The sequence below is a fragment of the Palaemon carinicauda genome, chromosome 3, assembly GCF_036898095.1.
Source record: "Palaemon carinicauda isolate YSFRI2023 chromosome 3, ASM3689809v2, whole genome shotgun sequence".
Taxonomy (NCBI): Eukaryota; Metazoa; Arthropoda; class Malacostraca; order Decapoda; family Palaemonidae; genus Palaemon; species Palaemon carinicauda.
The window spans coordinates 146,184,104-146,207,067 of NC_090727.1; positions in this window are offsets into that span (position 1 = coordinate 146,184,104).

Below are 22,964 nucleotides of genomic sequence, written 5' to 3' on the forward strand. Positions count from 1 at the left end.
CTAGTGGTTCTAATCTTTTCTAATTCTCGACAGAGTCGACTCTTTATGATTATATATATATATATATATATATATATATATATATATATATATATATATATACATATGTATATATATAGGTGTGTGTGCACTTATATAAATATGTAACGTCTTAATAGGTTTGCTGAAGGTAATCATCTACTCCCTAGTTTGCAATTTGGTTTCCGTAAAGGCCTTGGAGCATGTGATGCCCTTCTTACAATCTCCAATGCTGTACAGAAATCCGTTGATTGTGGTCCGGAAGTTCGTATGATTGGCCTTGATTTTAGTGCTGCCTTTGACCGTGTTAATCATGAGGCCCTTGTTTTCAAACTGAAACAGTTGGGAGTGGGTGGGTCGTTTCTTAGCATTATTATTGATTTTTTAAGTAATAGATCTCAAAGAGTTGTTGTTGATGGGCACCATAGTGATTATAGGAATGTGATATCCGGTGTTCCACAGGGTAGTGTTCTTGGCCCATTACTTTTCATACTATATACACATGAGATGTGGTTTAGCCTAGAAAACAAGCTTGTTGCTTATGCAGATGATGCTACTCTCTTTGCATCAATTCCATCCCCTGAATGTAGATCTGGGGTTGGTGAATCCCTTAATAGAGATTTAGCTAGAATTAGTGCATGGTGCAAATTATGTGGTATGAAGTTGAATCCTAACAAAACTCAAAGTATGATTGTAAGTAGGTCAAGAACGGTGGCTCCTCAACATCCGGACCTCAGTATTGATGATGTTTCTTTAAATTTGTATGACTCTTTCAAAATATTAGGTGTGATTCTCGACAGCAAATTTGCTTTTGAGAAACATATAAGGTCTGTGTCTTCTTCAATTGCACAAAAAAATAGGCTTATTGAGAAAGTCTTTCAAGATTTTCGGTGATCAATCTATTCTGAAGAAGTGTTTTGATTCTTTCATTCTACCTTGTTTTGAGTATTGTTCTCCTGTCTGGTCTTCAGCTGCTGACTCTCATTTTAATTGGTTGGACAGAAACTTACGGTCTATTAAATTTTTAATTCCTGATCTAGATATTAATCTCTGGCACCGACGTTCAATTAGTTCATTATGTATGTTGCATAAGATTTTTCATAACTCTGACCATCCTTTACATTCAGATCTCCCTGGACAATTCTATCCTGTTCGTAATACTAGGCAGGCAGTTAATTCTAATAGCCAGGCCTTCTCCATCATGAGGCTCAATACTACGCAGTACTCTAGAAGTTTTATTCCAGCTGTTACCAAGTTGTGGAATGATCTTCCTAATCGGGTAGTCGAATCAGTAGAACTTCAAAAGTTCAAAGTTGGAGCAAATGCTTTTTTGTTGACCAGGCTGACATGAGTCTTTATAGTTTATTTATGACATATTTGTTTTTGATGTTGTTAATAGTTTATATATACATGACATGTCTGTTTTGACGTTGTTACTTTTTTTTAGAATGATTTATTGTTAATTTGTTCTCTTCATTTATTTATTTCCTTATTTCCTTTCCTCACTGGGCTATTTTTCCCTGTTGGAGCCCCTGGGCTTATAGCATCTTGCTTTTCCAGCTAGGGTTGTAGCTTGGACAGTAATAATATATATATATATATATATATATATATATATATATATATATATATATATATATATATATATATATATATATATATATACATATATACATATTATGTGTGTATGCACTTATATAAATGTGTGTGTATATATATATATATATATATATATATATATATATATATGTATATATACATATATTATATATATATATATATATATATATATATATATGTGTGTGTGTGTGTGTGTGTGTGTGCACCTATATGAATATGTATATATATATATATATATATATATATATATATATATATATGCACTTATATAAATAGATAAATATATATATATATATATATATATATATATATATATATATTATTATTATTATTATTATTATTATTATTATTAAATGCTAAGCTACAGCCCTAGTTGGAAAAGCAGGATGCTATAAGCCCAGGGGCCCCAACAGGGAAAATAGCCCAGTGAGGAAAGGAAACATGAAAAGTAAGAATAGTAACAACATTGAAATAAATATTTCCTATATAAGCTATAAAAACTTTAACAAAACAAGAGGAAGAGAAACTAGATAGAAGAGTGTGCCCGAGTGTACCCTCAAGCAAGAGAACTCTAACCCAAGACAGTGGAAGACCATGGTACAGAGGCTATGGCACTACCCAAGACTAGAGAAAAATGGTTTGATATTGGAGTGTCCTTCTCCTAGAAAAGCTGCTTACCATAGCTAAAGAGTCTCTTCTACCCCTACCAAGAGGAAAGTAGCCACTGAACAATTACATTGCAGTATTTAACCCCTTGGATGAAGAAGAATTGTTTGGTAATCTCAGTGTTGTCAGGTGTATGAAGTCAGGGGAGAATCTGTAAAGAATAGGCCAGACTATTCGGTGTCTGTGTGGGCAAAGGGAAAGTAAACCGTAACCAGAGAGAAGGATCCAACATAGTACTGTCTGGCCAGACAAAAGACTCCATAACTCTCTAGCGGTAGTATCTCAAAGAGCGGCTGGTGCCCTGGCCAACCTACTACATATATATATATATATATATATATATATATATATATATATATATATATATATATATATATATATATATATATATATATAGTTTGCCTAAGTATATTATACATAGAAAATAATGGCGTCATTTGAAAAATGAAATTATTTATTACCAGGTTCTTTAATATCTTTAGACATTTTCGTCTTTTGAGATTTACTGAGGATTTAGTTAGACCCAACTTGTGAAGGTTTAAATGCTGTTTGCTCCTCCTTGCCTTATTGTTATGTGGGACTTGAAGTTGACACTTTTGATTTTATAATTCTTATGAAGCCTGTAGGCCTAGAATTAAAATGAAGAAGAGACTGTGGAGAAATTTCACAAATCGTAACTTTATGCCCAGATAGACACCTTTCATAAATGACAAGATTTGATGCAAATATTTATTGTTGCTACCAGACATATAGCCATACCCTAGTAAGTGTTAAAGACAAGACGACAGAGCCATATTATTATTATTATTATTATTATTATTATTACTACTGTTGTTGTTGTTGTTGTTATTCGAGATACGTTGCTATTGTAGAATCTGCCCATTATAGGTGTGGGGGAATATGTCTGACCCGATTATAGCTTTCCCTTCGTAAATTAAAGTTGGATAATATAGGTAGATTTAATTGTATTTCTGGTACCGAAGATAACACACCACTTCGCTTATTCACTTATTCATTTATCATTATTACTTCTCCCTTAATAAACTCCTCAAGAGATTAGACCTATATAGGCAGCGTTGACTGTTATCTAAGCTTTGGCTTGAAATAATTTATTGCAAGTTTCGAACCACGACCCTAACTACCTTTTGCTTCATACACAAAACGACATAAGCAAAATCAAGTAATAACTTTGAATTGATAACCCAAATGCATAGATGGTTATTATTATTAGACAACAGGACTAAGCTTAGATTATTTTCCCTCTTGAAGCCCTCTTTCCCACTCCGACTATCTACAGACACAGTTCCAGGAATAGTCTCACGGAATCAAGGTGTTCAGAGGGATTCGTGTTTCATTAATGTATTACTTTTTTTTCTGAAATATTATTGTAGCACAATTGTTTTAACTATCTAATATTTTTTCAATAATAAAATTTTTCATAACAGTTGAGCAACTTTGTGCATTCATACACATGTTTACAAAGTGAAATATAAGATTTATTACTAAGTGACAAGTTATGTTCAACGCTGTCCAATGCAATAATAAATAAATAGCAACAGTCTGGCTGCATACTGTAGACGGGAATTCCCCCCCCCCCCCCTCGTGCCCGTTATTAGTAGAGGAAGAGAAGAAGGAAAAGGATAAGAAAGGGTTACTAATGAGAGAGAGAGAGAGAGAGAGAGAGAGAGAGAGAGAGAGAGAGAGAGAGAGAGAGAGAGAGAAGGAAGAGGAGAATTTAACACCAGACCAAAGAAAGCCTGTTGCTGTTTTGCTGGATAACCGGGGGACGTCCAGTGTTGCCATGAGCTTTCTCCTAATTTATCGTACAAGGGTTTCAAAATTATGTTTTTTCCTATGGAATTATCGTACATGCTAATATTTGCATATACTACAGTACATTATATATATATATATATATATATATATATATATATATGTGTGTGTGTGTGTGTGTGTATATATATATATATATATATATATATATATATATATATATATATATATATATATATATATATATATATATATATATATATATTATACACACACACACACACATATATATATATATATATATATATATATATATATAGAGAGAGAGAGAGAGAGAGAGAGAGAGAGAGAGAGAGAGAGAGAGAGAGAGAGAGAGAGAGATACTATAAGATACATTTTATTATTTCACATAAACTGAGACAAAATAAAATGACCAAATTCTTTTGGATAAACCTAGCCTTACTACACATCAAAATGGACAAAATTGAAATAAGCATTTCCTTCAGATATACTCGTGCTTTACATCAAAACAGACAAAATAAAAATGTTACTTTCCTTCAGATGTATCCATACATAATATATCAATGGAAAATAAATACTTTCTTAATAGATTTTTACAGCATAAATTGTATTTTTTGTACAGAATTTAATAGCATAGTATTAATACTCTTCATCATCTAGTACTTTTTTAAACAAAAGTTTGCTATTTCTAATGTCACTTAAATTTTAAGTTCAAATTCTCTACAATCAACCTCGTCTTTTATACATTCAGTTGTTATAATAGCTCAATTTATTATTGAAGTATTCAGCCAGTTTTATGTTTTTCGAACAAATCTACTTTAGTGAATGAGCCAGGTCTCGTTCATCAAATAAGCTAATGGTAATCAGTAAAGGAAGATTGTCTACGGCAATGCCCTAAGTAACCCTCCCTCCTATCACGCTCTCTCCACAGTAATATTGACCCTTGGGATTTTTACTGTTTTTTTTCTTTTGTTTTGTCAGTAAAAGACAAATAATTAATAAATTTATATATAGTGCCAGAGACATAATGAAATTATCGTACAAAACCGTACCATAATAGACTTGCTATCGTACATCGTACAAAAGGGTCAAATTATCGTACGTGTACGATATATATCGTACATATGGCAACACTGGGGACGTCAGTGGCAGGATACTCTCTTTCTATCCTGCCTGTCTCGGAACCCCAAACCGAGAGGTAGTCCTGAATCGGAAGACACCTAAGAGGAAGGATCCTCAACGGAGTCGATTTCTTAGGGCTTGACCCGACCCAGGACTCTCGGAAAACCCGAGTCTCTTTACTTTAGGTTATCCAGGACGATACAGATATCACTGCCAGTACTTGCCGGAAAATATTCTCCATTTAAGAAGACTCAAACATTTTATGTAAAGTTTACAGATTTGTTGATAAATTCATAATTTTTTATAAAGTTTGTTAATTAAGAATTTAGTTGCCTTTCATAATAATCATCATTATAACTATTTATGAATTTTGAATATGCTACATATTAAGTGAGGATAGAAAAGCAAAAGCACCACCTCTAGAGCCTCCTCAACCATCATGGCACCGATGATCCTCCAGTATTAAACAAAATATTTACTTAACCAAGATCTGTAGACCTTACTAAGACCTTGGCTTTATCAATGAGTTACGAAAAAAAAAACCTGAAAAAAGAAAATCACTATGAAGAGATAGCGTTTCCTTCGTGGTGTCAAAGTCCCAGACGGATGAGATGCCATTTTTCTTTTAGTCTGTCACAATAATCATATCTCCTAAAGGCAGATTATCTTAATTTACATTTGCTGCATAGTAAGTTTTCATTTAGGTGAAGGCATACTAATTTTTAAAAGAAATACCATTAGAACATCTTAGGAAAGAGAGAAAACGGAGTCATGGTTTCTACAATACATCAATATGTTTTAAACGTTGCATTGTAGGCATATCTGACATTATAGCTTCTGCATCTACATGTTTTCAACGTTGAATTGTAGGCCTATATGACATTACAGCTCTGCATCTACATGTTTTAAGCGTTGCATTGTAGGCATATCTGACATATAGCTTCTGCATTTACATGTCTTAAGCGTTGCATAGTACGCCTATATGACATCACAGCTTCTGCAGCTATAGAGCCTTGCATTGTAGGCCTACCTGACATTACCGGCACATCGTTGCTTTTGAGCAGTATTCTAAAATCAAGCATTTATATTCCTCTTGTGTTTCTTCAGTAGCAGCAAATATGATCTATTTCAGTGTACAAACGATTACGCAATTACCCAGAAATTTAGACAACTTCAGATTCCAAGAGAAAAAAATAATTAAGAGAAACTATTTTGATGAGTTACTTTTCATGAATTAAACTGACCAGTTTTAATATTTTAATATTTTAAAGAGTTTGAATTAAAATTCATTATATATATGGTCATCATCTTTTCCTAATCCTATTGACCCTAACGGCTCCGGTTACATTTCGCCAGCCGTCTCTATCTTGAGCTTTTAAATCAATACTTCTCCATTCATCATCTCCTACTTCATACATCACATGCTGTAAAATTGAAGTTTCCAAAGAATTTTATCAAACATGGTCTACTGATATTGTTTGGACCTTAGACAGTCTTAATTACGAACAAAAAATAGTTATAGTGAAATCTTGGAAACTGTTTGTGACTGTTCGATGGAAATTCTAGGCTGGATATTCAGGTTAAGGAATGGAAATGTTTATAGGCCTAATAAATACGGAGTATTGAATTTGAGGGTGAAAAGTCTTTTATCTTTAAAGCACATCTCAGTGACACAGTGTTCAGACTAAACTTCCGACCCCTGAAAGGTCGACTTGATATTGTTCTTGAAAATAATATGTTTTAATCGTTTAAGACTTCTTGCAACACACCAGAGAACCCGCTGCTTCCTAATAAGCTATTGCTGAGCCATAATTGAAAACAAGGTTCCTAACAGCTATACTGTCATTGCAAAGCATCGACTCTAGAAGAGTTTAGCAATTCAAGTAACTGTCTGCATCTTTCAACCTCATTATTCCCATTGTATAGCAGGGTCGGCCTCTCGAGTCTACTCTTCGAATCTATTTATTTGATTTTCCTCTTTTGTACAGTACATTAAAACAAAATTTTAATCAATGATTTTATAAGTAAACTATTTTTTTTGAAATCATATTTAAATAGGAATAGTGTTATCCTGTTTTGTCCTTTAAAAGTTAATAGAGAGATTCATATTGTGTTGACTCGAAAATTAAGTAAAGGGAAAATGTGCTTTATCCAGAGAGGGATCTGACAGTACCCAATAACTTTCGCAATAGTATCAGCGGGTGCCTCCCACTGGCCATCAAAATACTGATCTATTTGCTAAAAGAATATTCAAAATTCATAAATAGCTATAATGATGATTATTATGAAAGGCAACTAAATTCTTAATTATCAAACTTTATAAAAAAAATTATGAATTTATCAACAAATCTATAAACTTTACATAAAATGTTTGAGTGTTCTTAAATAGAGAATATTTTCCGACAAGTAATGGCAGTGATGTCTGTATCGTCCTGGATAACCTGAAGTAAAGAGACTCGGGTTTTCCGAGAGTCCTGGGTCGGGTCAAGCCCTAAGAAATCGACTCCGTTGAGGATCCTTCCTCTTGGGTGTCTTCCGATTCAGGACTACCTCTCGGTTTGGGGTTCCAAGACAGGCAGGATAGAAAGATAGTATCCTGCCACTGACGTCCCCCGGTTATCCAGCAAAACAGCAACAGTCTTTCTTTGGTCTGGTGTTGAATTCTCTCTCTCTCTCTCTCTCTCTCTCTCTCTCTCTCTCTCTCTCTCTCTCTCATTAGTAACCCTTGCTTATCCTTTTCCTTCTTCTCTTCCTCTACTAATAAAGGGCACGAGGTCGGGGGGGGGGGGAATTCCCGTCTACAGTATGCAGCCAGACTGTTGCTATTTATTTATTATTGCATTGGACAGCGTTGAACATAACTTGTCACTTAGTAATAAATCTTATATTTCACTTTGTAAACATGTGTATGAATGCACAATGTTGCTCAACTGTTATGAAAAATTTTATTATTGAAAAAATATTAGATAGTTAAAAGAATTGTGCTACAATAATATTTCAGAAAAAAAAGTAATACATTAATGAAACACGAATCCCTCTGAACACCTTGATTCCGTGAGACTATTCCTGGAACTGTGTCTGTAGATAGTCGGAGTGGGAAAGAGGGCTTCAAGAGGGAAAATAATCTAAGCTTAGTCCTGTTGTCTAATAATAATAACCATCTATGCATTTGGGTTATCAATTCAAAGTTATTACTTGATTTTGCTTATGTCGTTTTGTGTATGAAGCAAAAGGTAGTTAGGGTCGTGGTTCGAAACTTGCAATAAATTATTTCAAGCCAAAGCTTAGATAACAGTCAACGCTGCCTATATAGGTCTAATCTCTTGAGGAGTTTATTAAGGGAGAAGTGATAATGATAAATGAATAAGTGAATAAGCGAAGTGGTGTGTTATCTTCGGTACCAGAAATACAATTAAGTCTACCTATATTATCCAACTTTAATTTACGAAGGGAAAGCTATAATCGGGTCAGACATATTCCCCCACACCTATAATGGGCAGATTCTACAATAGCAACGTATCTCGAATAACAACAACAACAACAGTAATAATAATAATAATAATAATAATAATAATAATAATAATAATATGGCTCTGTCGTCTTGTCTTTAACACTTACTAGGGTATGGCTATATGTCTGGTAGCAACAATAAATATTTGCATCAAATCTTGTCATTTATGAAAGGTGTCTATCTGGGCATAAAGTTACGATTTGTGAAATTTCTTCACAGTCTCTTCTTCATTTTAATTCTAGGCCTATAGGCTTCATAAGAATTATAAAATCAGAAGTGTCAACTTCAAGTCCCATATAACAATAAGGCAAGGAGGGGCAAACAGCATTTAGACCTTGACAAGTTGGGTCTAACTAAATCCTCAGTAAATCTCAAAAGACGAAAATGTCCAAAGATATTAAAGAACCAGGTAATAAATAATTTCATTTTTCAAATGAGGCCATTATTTTCTATGTATAATATACTTAGGCAAACTATATATATATATATATATATATATATATATATATATATATATATATATATATATATATATATATATATAGGTAGTAGGTTGGCCAGGGCACCAGCCGCCCGTTGAGATACTACCGCTAGAGAGTTATGGAGTCCTTTGACTGGCCAGACAGTACTATATTGGATCCTTCTCTCTGGTTACGGTTTACTTTCCCTTTGCCCACACAGACACCGAATAGTCTGGCCTATTCTTTACAGATTCTCCCCTGACTTCATACACCTGACAACACTGAGATTACCAAACAATTCTTCTTCATCCAAGGGGTTAAATACTGCAATGTAATTGTTCAGTGGCTACTTTCCTCTTGGTAGGGGTAGAAGAGACTCTTTAGCTATGGTAAGCAGCTCTTCTAGGAGAAGGACACTCCAAAATCAAACCATTGTTCTTTATTCTTGGGTAGTGCCATAGCCTCTGTACCATGGTCTTCCACTGTCTTGGGTTAGAGTTCTCTTGCTTGAGGGTACACTCGGGCACACTGTTCTATCTAGTTTCTCTTCCTCTTGTTTTGTTAAAGTTTTTATAGCTTATATAGGAAATGGGTAAGTACATATTTCTAAATTCGGATTCTACGCAATAAAAAAAAAATGTATGATTTGACATCAAGAGCATTCGGATAAGGGAAGTCTTTGCGATCTTATTGCGAAATGCAATATTTCTGTAAATTCAATAGTATCCTTTTTATTAAAAAGAGCAATCCCCGACGAGTCTGTGAGCTAATTTTGGTGTCTAGTTCCGGAAATGGAAGATTCTCCGGAAAATTTTCTGATATCTTCTCCACTATCAGTAGAAGCATCAAATAATGATTACCAAAGTATTTGAAAAAAAAAAAAAAGAGGATGAATAAAAATTATCATTAACTAAACATAACTGAAATCTGTTGGTGAAAATTGATACCAAATACTTTGAAAAGATAAGTAATTGACAACAACTGCAATAATAATAATAATAATAATAATAATAATAATAATAATAATAATAATAGCTATAAATTCAACTGAATGATAAAGCAAGCAAAGAAGTAAAAATTATAATAAGCAAAACTTGAAGTACTCTTAAACTGTGTATGAATATCGCTCAAAAGAAGAAAAAAACGAAAAGATTTTGTGCTTTGGCCGACTATGGCCAATCCTCAGCCTATACAATACATTCCTCCCAAGAGCTTGACTCTGACATGTTTGGTTTATTAAATTAATCCCCAAAAATACATCATTTCACCATGCCCGCAAAGTCCTTTGCCATTACTATCAATATTACTAACAATGGGATTTAATTTCTGTGTACTGCTTGGCACAACCGGGTTCAAGTCCCATTGATTTCGATCGTGGCGTTAGATAAATGAATTTCAGGTTATCAAAAATTATTTCTAGGGTAGGTGTAAGTAGTGTGGAATGACCCTCAAAGATCCTAGCATTCGGCATAATGGTCTAAATGACACAGACAACTGCTAACAATGTGAGCCTGTGCAAATCAAATTAGGCTTCCAATGGAATAGTTTAATGAACAATCCTTTTTCAGAGAGTCAAGCTTTATAACAGAAGACTAGCAGTGCCCATTTAATCCAATTTTGAAAAAGGGAAAAATCATACATCTTAGCCTTTTTTTTTTAATGATTCTTTGGAAAAAAAAAATTAAGATCCAGAGGGAGGTTTTTTTTATGGTATGCTACAAAATTCTCCATCCACTGTCATGAAATACTTCTTGTTGCTAATTATTTCTGGACTGATCCACCATCCCATTTAATTCACCCTGACTACAAGTAGAAAGGCGAGAGAAAAACAACAGGGCAGAAGAGAAGGAAAGAACAGAACCTCTGTAATATATATCTACGTGGAAAAAAAACCAGATCAATAACATACTCGTAAAAGTTAACAATTACCACAGCAGAGTTAGGTAGTTCAATATTCGACTGGTCTCGCACTCCCAGACACCTGTCGTCCAGAAAGGGGTGAAATGGAAATATCTCTCAAACACCCGGACATCCATCAATTTATATGAGTGACTGTACCTGCACACTCGCCATCGTTGTTGGGGTGTGTGAGGGGTTAGGTCTACCTGCTGAGTCATCAGCAGCCATTACCTTGCCCTCACTGGTCCTAGCTTGGGTGGAGAGGGGCTTGGATGCGAGATCATGTGTATTTATGGTCAGTCTCTAGGGGATTGTCCTGCTAGGCCAGTGGTTCCCAAACTGGGGGGCGTGCCCCACTAGGGGGGCGTTAGGACGATACAAAGGGGACGTGAAGTCATCTGCTCGAAATTACTTGTTTAATAGAATAATAAAATCATTAAAAGAACAAATATCAAATTATCTATTCTTAAAAATGCAACTCAATTTTGCCAATTTGCTAATGTTTAAACTTTTTTTCGCTCACTTCGAACCAAATGTTTGGTTTTTAGTTACTGGAATGTACTATTATTTGTTTGAGTGGCTTTCGTTATTAAAATGTAATGCAAACAGAAATTTGTTTTCCTGTATAATGCTAAGAAATAAATGTAAGAATCATTTCATATATATATATATATATATAAAAAAAAAAAAAGAAAGCGAGGAGTGGGGTCGTACGGGTCTACTGGAAGCAAAAAGGGGGCGTCAGGTAAGATAGTTTGGGAACCACTGTGCTAGGGCATTGTCACTGTCCCTTGCCTCAGCCATGCATGAGCGACCTTTAAATTGAGCATTAACAACAACAAATAACAAACGCAGCCATTTCTAGTCCACTGCAGGACAAAGGCCTCAGACATGTCTTTATACGTGTATGAGGTTTGGCCAGTTTGAGCATCAAATAAGCTTAAATAACCCAGATGGAATTATTTTTTTCCTTCGTATCAATTACCATGTAAGTTTCAAGATTTTATCAATATTAAAGTTGATAAGATGTTAAAGACCAATTAAATAGAAGAAAAAATAGTCCATTCAATGTTAACTATTTTTGTACCAAAATACGATAAAACTTAGCGAGTATGTGTAACTTTTCGTAAGCTTAATGAAGAAAGTTCCAGGATAGACTCCCGGTGCCACATACTGATGCTACCATTATACCTTACATTTACTTCGTGGCTTTCATCAAATTACAGTCTAATAAATTTACAGCATTTAGCAATCATCAAGAACATGTTAAATTTGTGATAATGCCATTTGATGTACGCTGTTCGGTATCCACATTCACTAGACTAGAGTAATCGAGGTAGTTTTTAGTGATGTTACATAACATTTTTTTTTCGTCTTCTATGGATGATTTAATCATTTGCTCAGACTCTGCGCCTCATCATTCACGTAAACTCGGATTAGTGTTACAAAACTTACGTCTATTTAATTTTAAATTGAATATCAGTAAATATGAATCTTTTCAATAAAGATTTAGACTACTTAGTTATGTTGATTCTGAAGATGGATTTAAGGTTTTTCATGATAAGGCTGCTAATAGGGAGATGGAGAAATGAAGCCAGTTACCATGGCAACGGCCAGCCTGGTTCGAAAGGATCTTCGTGCGGGATGGCTGCTTTCAGCATAATGCAGTTAATTTCCTACAATTCAGATCACATACTTTCCATTTCCTAATTAAATGGGACAATGACTGGAAGAGTCAAGTTAAAGGGTTGTTATTTCTATAAGCGCCTGAAGCACTTTTTTTCATTTAAAGGTCACTCATGAATGGTAGAGGCAATGGACAGTGACGTTGCTCTAGATAGCAGGACAATGCCCTAGAGATTGATCATATATTCATATGATCAGCGCCAAAGCCCCCTCTCTATCCAAGCTAGGATCAGGGAGGGCCAAGCAATGGCTGCTGATGACTCGGCAGGTAGACATATACCCTCCCCCAAGCCCCCCATCCTTTATTCACAAGGATGGTGAGGTTGTAGACACTACAAGAAACTATTGAGCCTGAGCGGGACTCGAACTCCAGTCCGGCAAGCGCCCGGCAGGGACGTTTCCAGATTAAAGACAACAGCTCCTCTAACCCATTTATTAAAGACAACAGCTTCTCTAACCTATTTATTAAAGACAACAGCTCCTCTAACCCATTTATTAAAGACAACAGCTCCTCTAACCTATTTATTAAAGACAACAGCTCCTCTAACCTATTTATTAAAGACAACAGCTCCTCTAACCCATTTATTAAAGACAACAGCTCCTCTAACCTATTTATTAAAGACAACAGCTCCTCTAACCTATTTATTAAAGACAACAGCTCCTCTAACCTATTTATTAAAGACAACAGCTCCTCTAACCCATTTATTAAAGAAAACAGCTCCTCTAACCCATTTATTAAAGACAACAGCTCCTCTAACCCATTTATTAAAGACAACAGCTCCTCTAACCCATTTATTAAAGACAACAGCTCCTCTAACCCATTTATTAAAGACAACAGCTCCTCTAACCTATTTATTAAAGACAACAGCTCCTCTAACCTATTCATTAAAGACAACAGCTCCTCTAACCTATTTATTAAAGACAACAGCTCCTCTAACCCATTTATTAAAGACAACAGCTCCTCTAACCCATTTATTAAAGACAACAGCTCCTCTAACCCATTTATTAAAGACAACAGCTCCTCTAACCCATTTATTAAAGACAACAGCTCCTCTAACTTATTTATTAAAGACAACAGCTCCTCTAACCCATTTATTAAAGACAACAGCTCCTCTAACCCATTTATTAAAGACAACAGCTCCTCTAACTTATTTATTAAAGACAACAGCTCCTCTAACCTATTTATTAAAGACAACAGCTCCTCTAACCTATTTATTAAAGAAAACAACTCCTCTAACCTATTTATTAAAGAAAACAACTCCTCTAACCCATTTATTAAAGACAACAGCTCCTCTAACTTATTTATTAAAGACAACAGCTCCTCTAACCTATTTATTAAAGACAACAGCTCCTCTAACCCATTTATTAAAGACAACAGCTCCTCTAACCTATTTATTAAAGACAACAGCTCCTCTAACCTATTTTTTAAAGACAACAGCTCCTCTAACCTATTTTTTAAAGACAACAGCTCCTCTAACCTATTTTTTAAAGACAACAGCTCCTCTAACCTATTTTTTAAAGACAACAGCTCCTCTAACCTATTTATTAAAGACAACAGCTCCTCTAACCTATTTATTAAAGACAACAGCTCCTCTAACCTATTTATTAAAGAAAACAACTCCTCTAACCTATTTATTAAAGACAACAGCTCCTCTAACCTATTTATTAAAGAAAGATTTTATTTTCGATTGGGGTTATGAACAGGACAGCGCTCTTCAAATTTTGATGAAGAGACTTCTTCAATGACCAATTCTCATATAACCTGATTTTAATTTAAAAACAAAATATATTACATAGCATCAGATGCTTCATATTTTGGGGTTGGCTGTATCTTGTTACAGTGGAAAGATGATAAGATTTATGCTATAGTATTCCATTCAAGAAAATTAGAATAATCTAATCCTAATGAATAAAATTGATAGTTTATCACTATAAGTCCATTATTTCGGGGTATACAGTAATTATATTGACTGATCACAAATCCTTAATATTGTGATTAAAATGTTTTGATTTGATTCTGAAGAGGACAGAGGTCTCAGAAGGCAAATAATCAAGAATTTTAGACGCAAATTTGATATGCACTCAAATGAATAAAATAGCAGACTTTATCACAGTATCTCACTTTTATAAAAATATGATAACGTCTATAAATAATATGATAAACGAGACGAGGATTCGTCGGTATCAGATAGTATCATATCTGAATTGGAAAATGATGGGAAATTAAATGTAATTTATAAAGCTTAGGAAAGTCCGCAAGTTTGAATAATTTTGTCGTTTTCATAATTTGTTAATTGTAAATACGTGCAGATGTGCAGTCAAATTTAAATGTCCTGTCGTCTCCGGTGCCCCACTTTAACCCCCAATATATATATATAGATTCGGGAATTTCAGATGTAGAAAACTTACTTATTTCTGCCAACATATGGCATACAGTGGAGAGAGAACGAGAGAGAATGGACTCCTAGCTTGTGTTTAGGAAAGATTTTTAAGTCGGGACAAAGTACATTGCCAAACTTATAAAAAAATCGGTAATTTTTGTCAAGTTGCTCGCAAGAATACTATAGCAAATAACACAGCAAATATGCCACATAATTATAAATTAGAATGATTATAATGATAGAATTAGGCGGTATATCTTAGCAGTACCGTGCTAGGCAGTATATCTTAGCAATTCACGTTTGCCAACGGTTATATAAGCGAATGAGCAACCTGGTGGAGTAACGAGAACTTTGGGTCTGGAGGAAATGTCCCCCTAAATCTCGATGAAGTCACTGGCAGCTGGGTGACTGATTGAGTTTAAGGTGATAGACAAGATGTTTGTCTTTTCGTCTTTTACTCCTGATACCTGACGGATGATCTTATTAGAATTAATAGGGACCGGCAAGGGTCACTTGTCTTAGTTAGATAGGCACTGCGCATCACAGGGCACTCGCTATCCTTTGATGAATCTAGGCAATGAATCCTCTATGGATTTATTCAGTCTATGGAACGAGAAAATGACAGAATGACCCCCCCCCCTGTCCTGGGAGTAGAGGAGTGCTAAGAATCTCCCGTTTTATAAATACTAAAGAAAAATTGAAAATTGTTAATTGAAATTTTAGAACTATGAATGAGATTGGGAAGTTAAAAGAAGGGAAAATGAATTTATGGAATCTAGTTTGGATATCTTGGCCCTAAGTGAAGCACGTCGTATGAGGATTGGTAAGGAAATCGTAGACTAAGGCAATGTATATATCTATTCAGGAAGAACAGATGGAAATGGAATAGAAGGGGTAGGAATGATGATGAGTCCAACAACAGTAAAAGGCATTAACTGAGCGGAGAACTGTAAATAGTAGATTGTTACTTGCAAAGTTTAAATCAAAGCAGTGCAATTTGAGAATTATAATTTGCTATATACCAACAAATGATTCCCCTGACAAAAGGAAAGGTGAATTCTATAAAGAACTGCAAAGTGTAATAGATGAGATACCAGAGAGAGAGAGAGAGAGAGAGAGAGAGAGAGAGAGAGAGAGAGAGAGAGAGAGATGAAAATTGTGATTGGTGACCTCAATGGTAAAGTTGAAAGAAATAACCAAGGTGTAGAGAATGTAATGGGTTTTGAGGGTCTTGGCGAAGTTGCAAATGGAAATGGAGCACATTTTATAAGTTTCTGTTCAACAAACAGTCTTGTCATTGGAGGTACTCTTTTCCAGCACAAGGACATCCACAAATATACATGGACTTCACCATGTGATAATTACATGAATCAAATAGATCACATAGCCACTGATAAAGAGAGATGGAAGACTCTGAGAAATGTGAGAAGCTATAGAGCTGCAGATTTTGGTAGTGATCGCCAGCTCCTCATTGCCACATTGAAATTAAAACTGAAAGCATCCAACAAAAAAGTATACAGAATACCTAGGTTTGATACAACTAAGCTTCTAGAAGTTGACATGGGTCTTTATGAGAAAGAACGTGGTCCAACTGCTAGATACCAGACCTGACCTGAAATGCAGTTCTACAATTGGGAGAACTACATGTTGTCATGGCTGTCCTCCGCACTCTTGGTGCCTCCATTTAGAGCTCCGGTATTGACTATTCCTTGATAGAAGCTTGTGTCTATGGGTTTACAACAACAAGGAAAATCCTGAAATGTACCCATTAGAATCCTGCTCTTTATGCCCACACCAATCCATATGTAGCTTTCTATGAAATGGCACTGCAGGAGTTCTTCAAGGACAATCCACAACTGAAAGAGGCCTGTTTGAAGGCAACAGAGGGAGTTAAAGGTCACTGGCTAGAAGCCAGAATGAACACCACTCCAGATGTTCCAAATCGCAAAATAGCCATGGAGATAAATTGGTTCGTTTGCAAATGGTGGCCATAATACCGGCCACCACAATGACAGTTAGAGATCTCAGTGAAGGCTTCAATGATAAGCTGATATGCCTCCCACTAGATTATGATGGAATAATTCTTATGTTTGACATATACAGGGATGATTCTCTGAAGAGTGCTACCAGGGGCAACACAAAGCAAGGAAGAGCACCAATCCAGTATTAGGTCAGAGATTACGCAAACATAAAATACATGCTAATGAGCAGGTTCCCTTCATATAACAAGACGAAGGCTAACATGACCAACTATCTTGTTGCACAGACTCTAAGAGTGCAACAGTGCAGTAAAACAAACTGGTCATCACCTGTTCTTCAGGCCATAGGAGCAACGAAGACTTGCTATAACAGTACAAAAACCATGGAGAAACAAACATACAGTTGATCTACCAGTCTGTCCTGGCATCACAGCGAAACTCATCAAATGCACGGATAATTTTCTTATCCCCAGACAGACATCCTAGTGTTAGTTATTGCAAACTATGGTTTCATGCTAAAGAACACGTCCATTTCCATGGTCTATTGGGGTATGGGGATAGAGCCAATATGGAGAGCCATAGAGGTAGAAAGAGCAAAGAACTTTCCAGCCTTCCATGCGTTCAATGGTGCTGACACTGCTGGAGGATTTTCTCATGTAGGAAAAGCAACCAGAATGCAAGTCTACACGAAGGCAGATAGAGAGGTAATCAGATATTCGTAGATGCTTTTATTAGATGCAGAACTAATCGAAACTATGTTAGCCACTCTGGTTATCTTTGTGCAGCCTACGGCCCCAAAGGCATCTACATCAAGACCATCTCGGAACTTGGATGGTATCTTTCCTGCAAACATGTTGCCTAAAGTGACAAGCTACCTCCGACCTTCGGAGTTCTGAGACATCATGTCCCTCCGAGAGTCCTTATCCAAGCTAGAGTGTGGGACAGGCCAGCATTACTTTACAGGATCCTCATTTGGATGCCCTACAGAATGGTTGCCACATAGAGTCCACTGGCCAGCTGAAACCAACCATGGCAGATGCTCTTCCAGCTCCTAAGGCCATCATTTAGACGGTTAGCTGCCAGTGCACAACAGACTGTTCTTATGTCAGATGTTCTTGCAGAACAAAGAACTTATCCTGAACTGATCTTTACCAATGAGGCAGTGAGTGTCAGAATCATGAGGACGCAGAATAAGTATGATGGTGTTGATAGTGATGATATATAAAGACTCCTTGATTGCCTATATATCATGTTCGTTATGAGAATGTTGGTTCTTAGTACAGTAGATACTAACATAGTTGAATGTTCATGCTTGATCACGTGTAAAGCATTCAATAAATCGGAATATTTCAGTGAAATAAGGTTGGGATTTAATCTAGCTTATTTATTTTGGTACCATTGGATTCCTTGGCTCTGAAAACGGTAGTAGTTTAGCTATTTAGAAGCTGAGATATTGACGAAAATATTTATTTACGGCAGCCATTTTGTAAAATTAAAGATGGTGGCTATATAAATACAAGGGCAAATGGAAGCATTGTTTTTTTTTTTTGGAATAATTATACAATAAAGTATCCAAAATTGTTTAGTTTTGACACTCTCCACTAAACTCTGGCGATAATATACAGTGAACCTGAATAGGTAAGGGTATAGAATCTTAGTAATCCGAATGATATATGAGATGCATCTCTTCTACAATTAAAGGCTCAAGTGACCATTTATAACTTTTATTCATATATTTGAAATGTTCTTTCTGAGAAAAATAAAAAACATATTTCTTTATTTATATTTCTATATATAGAACAACAGAAGATGAAGAAAGGCAACGTTGGGCAGAACACTGTAGTGAGGTCATGAATAGGAGATATGGAGGGAATAATTTGATCGATATACCTGAAGCTGAGGAAGACCTTGGTGTGCCCATGAATAGATTCAGTGTGTTTGAAGTCGAAGATATCATTAAAAACTCAAGAGATGGAAAGCCCCTGAATACGATGGAATTACTGCTGATATGATTTTGGCCGAGAATAAAGTGTCTCCCAGAATACTTACAAAATATTTTTGTTGAACGTGGCATGAAGAGGCAAAACCGGATGAATGGGAGCTAGGAATGTTGGTGAAAATGACATAAAAAGAGATCTGACTGATTGCAATAATTACAGAAGCATCACACTTACGTCAGTCGTCATGAAAATATATAGTATGCTCATTCTAAAGAGACTAGAGAGAGAGAGAGAGATTGATGAAAAGCCGAGAGATGAACAAGCAGGATTTCGAAAAGGTAGAAGTTGTACTGACCAAATTTTCATTTTAAGACATGTTCTACAGCAATGTGTAGAATATAGAAATCCACTTTTGATAGCATTTGTGGACTATGAAGTTCCTCTCAAATATGTAAATTTGTTTAAGTCTGTTTATGAGCATAGCAAGTGCAAAGTTAACGTTAATGGAGTCCAGCACTTGCAAAGCTTACTTACCAGAATGCATGAAATATCTCAGGAGGATGGGCTCAAGATAAAAAGAAGAAAGGCAGATATAATGAGAATGGATTATGCAAGGGGAGATGAAATATCATTGGAAGGAGAAAGTATTAATGTAACTTAAATATTTCATCATCATCATCATCTCCTCCTACGCCTATTGACGCAAAGGGCCTCCGTTAGATTCCGCCAGTCATCTCTATCTTGAGCTTTTAAATCAATATTTCTCCAATCGTCCTCTCCTACTTCACGCTTCATATTCCTCAGCCATGTAGGTCTCGGTCTTCCAACTCTTCTAGTGCCTTGTGGAGCCCAGTTGAAAGTTTGGTGAACTAATCTCTCTTGGGGAGTGCAAAGAGCATTACCAAACCATCTCCATCTGCCCCTCACCATGATCTCGTCCACATATGGCACTCGAGTAATCTCTCTTATAGTTTCCTTTCTAATCATGGCCTGCCATTTAACTCCCAATATTCTTCTGAGGGCTTTGTTCTCAAATCTACAAAATCTCTTGGATATTGCTTCATTGTCGTACCATGACTCATGTCCATACAGTAACACCGATCTCACTAAACTGATATATAGCCTGATTTTTATAGGTAATTTCAGGCGATTTTATTTCCAAATTTTATTTAACCTAGCCATTGTCTGATTTGCTTTTTTCAATCTTTCAGTAAACTCTAATTCTAAAGATCCAGTATTAGATCATAGTTCCTAAATATTTAAATGATTTTACCTCATTAATCTTTTCTCCCTTCAATGATATTTCATCTTCCATTGCATATTCCGGTCTCATCATCTTTGTCTTTCTTGTATTGATCTTGAGCCCAACCTCCTGAGATATTTTATGCATTCTGGTATGCAAGCATTGCAATTCCTGTGGTGTTCTACTAATAAGAACAGCGTCATCAGATACTGTAGGTCAGCTAATTTCTTATCACCAATCCAGTCCAATCCTTTTCCACCATCTCCAAATGTTGTATGCATTACAAAATCCACGAGGACGATAAACAGCATAGGTAACAACACATTCCTTGGAGTACTTCACTGTTCACTGGAAATTCATTTGATAGGACTCCACTAACATTAACTTTGCACTAGCTATGCTCACTAAATCAAATTTCATATTTAAGAGGAACTCCATAATAATGCAGGACTCTCCATAAAATTGGCCCGTGCACACTATGAAAGGATTTTTCCTATTCCACAAATGCCATCAATAGTGGATTCCTATATTCTACACATTGCTGTAGAACATGTCTTAAAATGAAAATTTGGTCAGTACAACTTCTACCTTTTCTAAATCCCGCTTGTTCATCTCTCAGATTTTCATTAGTCATTCTCTCTAGCCTCTGTGGAATAAGCATACTATATATTTTTATGACAACTGACATAAGTGTGATGCTTCTATAATTATTGCTATCAGTCAAAGCTCCTTTTTTAGCCATTTTCACCAACACTCCTAGCTCCCATTCATTAGGTTTTGCCTTTTCATGTCACATTCTACAAACTAATCTTGTAAGTATTCTGGGAGTCACTTCATTTACGGCCAATATCATCTCAGGAGATATTCCATCGTATCCAGGGGCTTTCCATCTCGTGAGTATTTTAAGAATAGCTTCGACTTCAAAGACACTGAATTCATTCATGGGCACATGAAGGTCTTCATCAGCTTCAGGTATATCAGTCAAATTATTCCCTTCATATATCCTATGCATGACCTCACTAAAGAGTTCCATTCAACATTGCCTTTCTTCATCTTCTGTTGTTATAACAGATCCATCTCTCTTTTTAATGGGTATATGCTTATCTTCTTTGCCCCAGTAGAGATTTCATTAATAATTCTATGAGCGATTCTTACACCTTAGCCACTCCCTGAATTCATAGCTTTGTCAACCTCATCTGATTTACTATCTAAATATCCTCTCCAGTCATTCATGGCTTTTCTTTTGGCTTCTTTATCAATACTGGAATACTTAGCATGCTCTACCTTGTAATTTTCATTACTTCCTCGAAAATTTTCAACAATCAATTTCTGCCTTTGTCTCCTTTTCATAGTATTCCAAGTATCATTTAATATCCATGGCTTCCTCCTTGTAACTGCATGTCCCAAAACTTCACTACCAATTGACTGATATATGTTCTTAATATCACACCATTCTTCGTTAATTGTCTATTCTTCTCTTAAAATTACTAAGACTGCAAATCAATTCCTACATTCAATTGCATTTAAATATTTAGGAACTATCATCTCTGATACGGGGTTTTTAGAATTAGAGTTTAGTGAAAGATTGAAAAAAGAAAGTCAAACGATGGCTAGGTTAAGTAAAATTTGGAAATCAAATGGCCTGAAATTGCATATAAAACTCAGGCTACATATCAATTTAATGAGATTGATCTTACTGTATGGACATGACGTGTGGTATGACAATGAAACCATATCCATCAGATTTTGTAGATTTGAGAGAACAAAACCTTCAGGAAAATATTGGAAGTTAAATAGCAGGACAGTATTAGAAATGAAACTATAAGAGAGATTACATATGTGGATGAGATCATTGTGAAGGGTAGATGGTGATGATTTGGGCATGCTCTTCGCACTCCCCAAGAGAAATTAGTTTCTCAAAACTTTCTACTGATCTCCACAAGGCACTAAAAGAGTTGGAAGACTCAGGCAAATATGGCTGAGGACTATGAAGTGTGAAGTAGATGACGAATGGAGAAGTATTGGTGTAAAAAGATCATGAGACAACTGGCGAAATCTCACCGAGGCCTTTGCATCAATAGGCGTAGGAGGAAATGATGTTGATGATATGGGATGTATTTACAACTTTAATTCAACAATGCAAGTTACGATGCATGTCGTTTTCTGTCTTCTTACAATAATGTTAGTGTTGTTTTCTTCCATTTATACTCATCATCATCATCTCCTCCTACGCCTATTGACGCAAAGGGCCTCAGTTAGATTTTGCCAGTCATCTCTATCTTGAGCTTTTAATTTAATACCTCTCCGTTAATCATCATCTACTCTGCGCTTCATAGTCCTCAGCCATGTAGGCCTGGGTCTTCCAACTCTTCTAGTGCCTTGTGGAGCCCAGCTGAATGTTTGGTGAACTAATCTCTCTTGGGCATTTCTAGTAGAGAAGATGAATTATTTTCATTTGCCAGCACAATGTAAATAGTTCTTTAGTTTGAAAAGAATTATTGCTTAGTATCAACATTATGTCTTTACTTGTGTCTAATTCAAATTACTTCTCACTTCATGACGAGATTGGTAGTAGCCTATGTGTGAAACTGTGCTTCAGTTAGTTGAACCTTTTGACAACCTTTGAGTAGGCAGTTTCATTTTA